At 36.4% G+C, this 7,825-nt stretch overlaps 2 long non-coding RNA genes across 2 annotated transcripts; both read right to left on the bottom strand.

Moving 5' to 3' along the window:
- Positions 1 to 3,883: 3,883 nt before the first annotated feature.
- On the bottom strand, positions 3,884 to 4,223 carry LOC141392637 (uncharacterized). Its single transcript, XR_012409812.1, has 2 exons — positions 4,079 to 4,223; positions 3,884 to 4,008 (listed from the first exon to the last, which is right to left on the bottom strand). It is a non-coding gene; the product is annotated as an uncharacterized lncRNA (long non-coding RNA).
- Positions 4,224 to 4,768: 545 nt separating this feature from the next.
- On the bottom strand, positions 4,769 to 5,140 carry LOC141392636 (uncharacterized). The gene is made up of 2 exons (XR_012409811.1): positions 4,972 to 5,140; positions 4,769 to 4,903 (listed from the first exon to the last, which is right to left on the bottom strand). It is a non-coding gene; the product is annotated as an uncharacterized lncRNA (long non-coding RNA).
- Positions 5,141 to 7,825: the final 2,685 nt, after the last annotated feature.

The following is a 7,825-nucleotide window of genomic DNA, read 5'->3' as shown; positions in this document are numbered from 1 at the left end:
TAACACCAGTCGTTGTTGTCCCAATCCCAGAAAATGCATCCTTTTTGCAATTTAATTGCAATGGACTCCGAGGTAAGATCGAGGAACTAGTAGATTTCATGAGCCGGAGGAATATCAAGGTCGCTGCGGTGCAATAAACCAAGCTCAGCAACAACTGTAGCTTAAAACGTTGCGATGGTTACAACGTGCTAAGGAAGGATCGCACCAGAAGTGGAGGTGGGGGATTAGCTTTCCTATTGCACCAGTCTGTCCAATACAGACCTATCTCGCTTGAGCCTGTCTCTAATGTATGGGGGTAGCAGTCAGGTGTGGAACTGCCGAGATACAGTTGCTTAACGTTTACATCCCGCCGAGAAATAGCTGTATCTCAGATTACGTGCCTAACATTAGCACGCTTTTGGAAGGTCATAATCGTCTGGTCCTGGAGGATTTTAATGCTCATCATGAGATGTGGCATTCGGCCTTCGAAAACGACCAGAGAGGTACAGCGCTGGCTGATTGACAGCTCTGCGTTTTGCACGGTCAATGAGGACGCCCATACCAGAATTAGAGGAGAGTGTCACAGTTCGCCAGACATAACCATCGTGTCACCTGGTGTGACAAATGACGTTACCTGGCAACCCGTCATTTCCCTTGGATCAGACCATCTCCCCATAATTGTCTCCATTAGCAGACCACTCGATTTCATTATCTCTGAACGCCGCACATTCGTCAATCATAAGAAAGCTGATTGGCCGGGTTTCAGAGAGTTCAGCAATCACCGCTTCAGAGAACTGCCCAATCCTTCTGATGTTCGGGTAGCGGAAAGGACGTTCCGAGACATCATCACTGCTGCAGCCGCTCGCCATATCCCTGTTGGTCGAATACCCGAAGTAAGACCAAACTTACCAGCAGAGGCGACGGGATTAGCAATGACCCCAGAGTCAGGGAGCTGACACTGGAAGTTAACAGGCAGGTCAGCGAGCATAAGCGGAACAAGTGGTTAAATCATCTGAAGAGTTGCAACATTGGAGTTGCAACATTGGAACGGTTAAGTCACTCTCGAACCCTGGAAGAAGAGAAGATAGGACCTCAGTCACGTTTGGCGACGTTACGTTGACTGACACGAAGATGTGCGCAAGTTATTTCAATCGACAGTTTGTCGAGCACGCCGCGAGTGACAGGGCGAAGAGAAGAGTATTACGTCCCATCAGATCTCTTCCTGCCGAGTAGGAGCCACCACAGTTTACAAGGATAATGTTGCCAATGCCATCAGGAACGCTAAATCATCCAAAGCGTTGGGCCCTGATGGAATCTCCATGGCAATACTGAGTCAGCTGGATGAGCCTTAAGTTCTCAACTTGTCGCTATCCACCCTCAATGTTCCCGAAGTCTGGAAAATGGGCAGGGTGGTCCAAGTAAGAAAACCCGGATGCCAGCAAAAGTGAATCGTACAGGCCGATTTCGCTTTTGTCGCCCGTAGCAAAGACCCTTGAGGCCTTAGTCCTCCCCAGTATCAGAAATAGCTATCAAGTTGCCGATCATCAGCATGGATTCCGTAAGCAGCACAGCACGACAACTGCGCTGCACGCCATTACCACACATATTTGTCAAGGACTCAACCAGAGGCGGCCGTGCGATAGAACAGTGATAGTGGCGCTTGACTTATCAAAAGCCTTTGATACAGTCAGGCACTCCACGCTGTTTGAGGACATTGAGCAAACAACCCTCCGGCCAAGCTTGAAACGATAGTCAATTATATGTGTGGACGCCAGTCGTACGTGGAATTCAGGAATAGGAAGTCCAAGCCCCGTAGAGTGAAACAGGGAGTTCCCCAAGGTGTGGTGATATCTCCGGAACTGCTTAACCTCTACCTCTCCTGTATTCCGCCCCCTCCAGACGGCACCGAAATCGTAACGTATGCGGATGATTGCACAATCCTGGCATCAGGTACCTATCCTGATGACATCTGTGAGAGTGAACAACTATTTAACCGATCTAAGCATCTTTTTCCATTCGAGGAATATGCAGATTTCAGCCACGAAATCTACACTCTGTTCACCACATGGACAGCGCAGTTTGGACGTGAGTTGAATGCCGTGGTCGACGGTAGCAGAATTCCGACCACAAACTGCCCTAATATTTTAGGAGTCACATTCGACACTACATTCACGTCGTGCGCACACGCCATATCTATCTGCGACAAGCTGAATAGTAGGAACAACATCCTCAAGTCCCTAGACGGCAGCACTTGGGGTGCAGATAAAGAATCCTTGTTGACCACATATAAAGTGATTGGTGGGTCTGTGGTAAGCTATGCGGCTTCAGTCTGGTCCCCGGGATTATGTGATACGAATTGGAAAAAGATTCAAACTTGCCAGAATGCCGCCCTGAGAACAGCAACAGGGTGCCTCCTCAAATCTTCAGTGGACCATCTACATGAGGAGGCAAAGATTCTTCCAGTAAAGCAACACAATGAAATGCTTTCGTTGCAGTACCTGCTTGGATGTTACCGTGTGAGCCATCCCAATCACCATCTTGTGGGTAGGCCTGACACATTCAGGTAGATCAGGAAGGATATCCATGCTCTAGAGGGAGAGGCCCAACGATACAGGAGAGAACCCCTAGGTCAACAAGCATATCAAGCAGGTTTGAATAGCATTTACACGGACGCAGTTTCCAAGGCCTTGAGCAATTATAGTGTGAATAAAGTACTCGGAGTACATCCCCCATCTATCGCAGCTGAGGAGCGTCAGCTGCCACGACAAACTAGAGTAGTTTGGGCTCAACTACGCACGGGATATTGCAGTCGCCTAAATTCTTATTGGACGGGAATCGATCGCGCCGTGCAAGACATCTCAGTATGCGGCATGGGCCCGTACGACACAGAACACCTTTTCAACTGCCCCGCCAAACCTACCTATCTAACACCAGTGGATCTGTGGCTACATCCCATCGAAGCAGCAATTTTTCTGGAACTGGAGATAGACCCAGAGCCAGATTGAACAGAGGAACGAACATGCAAACATAATTAAAAAAACACTTTTACAACAACAACAACAACAACAACAACTGTTGTGTTTGCAGCTTGCCTATGTTAAACTTCCGTATTGTGTCTGTTTGTGCTTTATTTGCAACGTTTTGACGGGTACATAGCTTTGCTGCAACAAGGTAGTGGCCCAAGTCCACGTTTGCTCCTCGTAACGATCGTACATCCAACACGCTCGATGAATCTCTTCCATCTATCACAACGTGATCAATTTGATTTCTTGTTTTCTGATCTGGAGGCAGCCAAGTGCCCTTATGGATGTCGAGATGCTTAAATCTGGTACTGCTAACTACCATGCTCTTTGCCGCTGCAAAGTCTATCAGCCTCATTCCATTGTCAGATGTTTCACTGTGGAGACGGAATTTCCCGACTGTTGGGCCAAAGATATTCTCCTTTCCAATTTTGGCATTAAAATCGTCTAGAATAATTTTAATGTCATGGGCAGGACAACGGTCGTATGTTTCTTCTAAGCGCTCATAGAATATATCTTTGGTCTGTTCGTCTTTGTCTTCGGTTAGAGCATGAGCACAGATAAAGCTAATGTTGAGGAAGTTTGCTTTTATACGTATTGAGTCAGAGAATCACACTACAGATGTTTTAACCTCATACAGACTACAAAACCGCAACCAAACTCATGTTGTGACGTCTGTCCCAATACATTGTATTTCCTGTATGGCTGTTATATCGGTTTAGTACTTTTTCATACCGTTCGAATTTCCAAAAACCCAGCCTTATCTGACACCTTCGGACCAAGAGTGACCTTACCCAAAATGTCAAAATTCTAGCTTCAGCCGCTTCGTCTCTCCGTTGATGAATCAATCAGTCACTGAGTCAGTCAGTCAAGCACTTTACTCATTTATTAATATAGGTTATTTATTTGGTAGTTGTATTTTTTCTGCTTTCTGATCCTATGATCCTTATCGTATTGATATTATACCACTTTCTCAAATACGTGGTCCATCATAATAATCAGTAAGCCCCTAAATAAAATCGTAAATAGTATTTATTAATGAAACTCTTCCGTTTTTTTTTTTTTCTTGTAAGTCATACCGGATCAGCAGTTGTGGGATCAGAGAATAGGACTATGGCAATAAAGCCGATTACTATTGGCAAAAACTTCATTGCGCCACCGTTCGAGTTGTTGAAAACAAAGCAATTTGTTTTGAGTTTTTATATGATTTGCAATAAAATTTGATCTTTGAAAACTGCATGTGAAGAAAGAAACCCATTGAGACATGTTGCGTAATTAATAAGCAAATTTTAATTTTACGGCACCTCGAAATGGTTTCGGCATTCGGCATTAATTAACAATGACGAAAGCTCGAAGTTTGAAAAATTCACAATTCACGCTGTGTGCATGGACACGTTCGAATCATTTTATCTTTGGAGCTTTACCAAACTACGATTAGGGCTAGAAAGAAAATTTTTAGTGGTATCTGCATAGAAGGCCAATAGGCTTTTAAGAAGAAGCCCCAAAAGCTCTTCCTATAGAAACTCAAATTGTCTTCATATAGAAACTCAAATGATATTCAATATAGAAGTCTTAACGGTCTTCATATAGAAGCCTCAATGGTATTCAAAGAGAAGAAATGGTCATCCAATAGAAATCCAAATAGTCTTCATAGAGAAGCCATATAGATGCCCAGATGTTATTTAAATAGAAACCCAAATTGTCTTCATAGAAACCCAAATGTTCTTTATAGAAGCCCATTGGTCTTTAAAGAGAAGTCGCTGTGTTAGTTCTTTTTTTCTTGAAAATTTTTTATTGCATATTATTTACTTGGTGGTTTTATTTTTCTCTGCTTTCCTGTCGCACTATCGGGATCAATTTCTTCCTCTGCCAAAAAGTGGTCTTCTAAAACGGTCTGTAAGTCCCTAAATAAAATCGTAAATAATATTTTATTAATAAAACTCATCTTTGATTGTTCGGATGTATAACCCACTGGTTCAGCAGTTGTGGGATCAGAAAATAGGGCCAAGACTATAAAGCCGAATAAAATTGGCAAAAACTTCATTGTGTCGCTTGAGTTGTTGAAAGTAAAGTAATTTGTTTTTAATTTTTATATGACTTTGTTGCAATAAAATTTGATTCCTGACAAAAACATGTGCGGAAAGAATCTTCCTGGGGCATGTTATTGAATTAATTAAGAACAACATTTATTTTACGGCCCCTCGATGTAAGGTCAGCATTCGTGAGAGAATTTTTTTTATTAAAAAAATCAACGTTTATTGGTGTGATGAAAAAATATTTTTTTAAAAAATACAGGTTTATTGGACTGATGAAAATATATTTTTTAAAAAATCCAGGTTTATTGGACTGATGAAAATATATATTTTTTAAAAAATCCACGTTTATTAGTGTGATGAAAAATATTTCTTAAAAAAAATCCACGTTTATTAAACTGATGAAAATTTTTTTTTAAAAAATTCACGTCTTTTGGGCTGATGAAAAAATATTTTTTAAAAAATCCACGTTTATTGGTGTGATGAAAAAATATTTTTTAAAAAATCCACGTTTATTGGTGTGATGAAAAAATATTTTTTAAAAAATCCACGTTTATTGGTGTGATGAAAAAATATTTTTTAAAAAATCCACGTTTATTGGTGTGATGAAAAAATATTTTTTAAAAAATCCACGTTTATTGGTGTGATGAAAAAATATTTTTTAAAAAATCCACGTTTATTGGTGTGATGAAAAAATATTTTTTAAAAAATCCACGTTTATTGGTGTGATGAAAAAATATTTTTTAAAAAATCCACGTTTATTGGTGTGATGAAAAAATATTTTTTAAAAAATCCACGTTTATTGGTGTGATGAAAAAATATTTTTTAAAAAATCCACGTTTATTGGTGTGATGAAAAAATATTTTTTAAAAAATCCACGTTTATTGGTGTGATGAAAAAATATTTTTTAAAAAATCCACGTTTATTGGTGTGATGAAAAAATATTTTTTAAAAAATCCACGTTTATTGGTGTGATGAAAAAATATTTTTTAAAAAATCCACGTTTATTGGTGTGATGAAAAAATATTTTTTAAAAAATCCACGTTTATTGGTGTGATGAAAAAATATTTTTTAAAAAATCCACGTTTATTGGTGTGATGAAAAAATATTTTTTAAAAAATCCACGTTTATTGGTGTGATGAAAAAATATTTTTTAAAAAATCCACGTTTATTGGTGTGATGAAAAAATATTTTTTAAAAAATCCACGTTTATTGGTGTGATGAAAAAATATTTTTTAAAAAATCCACGTTTATTGGTGTGATGAAAAAATATTTTTTAAAAAATCCACGTTTATTGGTGTGATGAAAAAATATTTTTTAAAAAATCCACGTTTATTGGTGTGATGAAAAAATATTTTTTAAAAAATCCACGTTTATTGCAGTGATGAAAAAATTATTTTTAAAAAATCCACGTTTATTGGAGTGATGAAAAAATTATTTTTAAAAAATCCACGTTTACTGGAGTGATGAAAAAATTATTTTTAAAAAATCCACGTTTATTGGAGTGATGAAAAAATATTTTTTAAAAAATCCACGTTTATTGGTGTGATGAAAAAATATTTATTAAAAAATCCACGTTTATTGGTGTGATGAAAAAATATTTTTTAAAAAATCCACGTTTATTGGTGTGATGAAAAAATATTTTTTAAAAAATCCACGTTTATTGGTGTGATGAAAAAATATTTTTTAAAAAATCCACGTTTATTGGTGTGATGAAAAAATATTTTTTAAAAAATCCACGTTTATTGGTGTGATGAAAAAATATTTTTTAAAAAATCCACGTTTATTGGTGTGATGAAAAAATATTTATTAAAAAATCCACGTTTATTGGTGTGATGAAAAAATATTTTTTAAAAAATCCACGTTTATTGGTGTGATGAAAAAATATTTTTTAAAAAATCCACGTTTATTGGTGTGATGAAAAAATATTTATTAAAAAATCCACGTTTATTGGTGTGATGAAAAAATATTTATTAAAAAATCCACGTTTATTGGTGTGATGAAAAAATATTTTTTAAAAAATCCACGTTTATTGGTGTGATGAAAAAATATTTTTTAAAAAATCCACGTTTATTGGTGTGATGAAAAAATATTTTTTTAAAAAATCCACGTTTATTGGTGTGATGAAAAAATATTTTTTAAAAAATCCACGTTTATTGGTGTGATGAAAAAATATTTTTTAAAAAATCCACGTTTATTGGTGTGATGAAAAAATATTTTTTAAAAAATCCATGTTTATTGGTGTGATGAAAAAATATTTTTTAAAAAATCCACGTTTATTGGTGTGATGAAAAAATATTTTTTAAAAAATCCACGTTTATTGGTGCGATGAAAAAATATTTTTTAAAAAATCCACGTTTATTGGTGTGATGAAAAAATATTTTTTAAAAATCCACGTTTATTGGCGTGATGAAAAAATATTTTTTAAAAAATCCACGTTTACTGGTGTGACGAAAAAATATTTTTTTAAAAATCCACGTTTATTGGCGTGATGAAAAAATATTTTTTTAAAAATCCACGTTTATTGGCGTGATGAAAAAAATATTTTTTAAAAAATCCACGTTTATTGGTGTGATGAAAAAATGTTTTTTTTTTTCAAAAATCCACGTTTATTGGTATATTTTTAAAAAATCGTCGTTTATTGGAGCGATGAAATTTTTTTTTTAAAAAATCCACGTTTATTGGAGTGATAAAAAATTATTTTTAAAAAATCCACGTTTATTGGAGTGATAAAAAAATTATTTTTAAAAAAACCTCGATTATTGGAGTGATGAAAAAATTATTTTTAAAAAA

This window comes from Musca autumnalis, unplaced genomic scaffold, assembly GCF_047663935.1.
Source record: "Musca autumnalis isolate F117 unplaced genomic scaffold, ASM4766393v1 scaffold_2, whole genome shotgun sequence".
NCBI classification, from domain to species: Eukaryota; Metazoa; Arthropoda; class Insecta; order Diptera; family Muscidae; genus Musca; species Musca autumnalis.
Note: the sequence above shows the minus strand (reverse complement) of the source record. Positions and strands in the feature narration are given on the sequence as shown.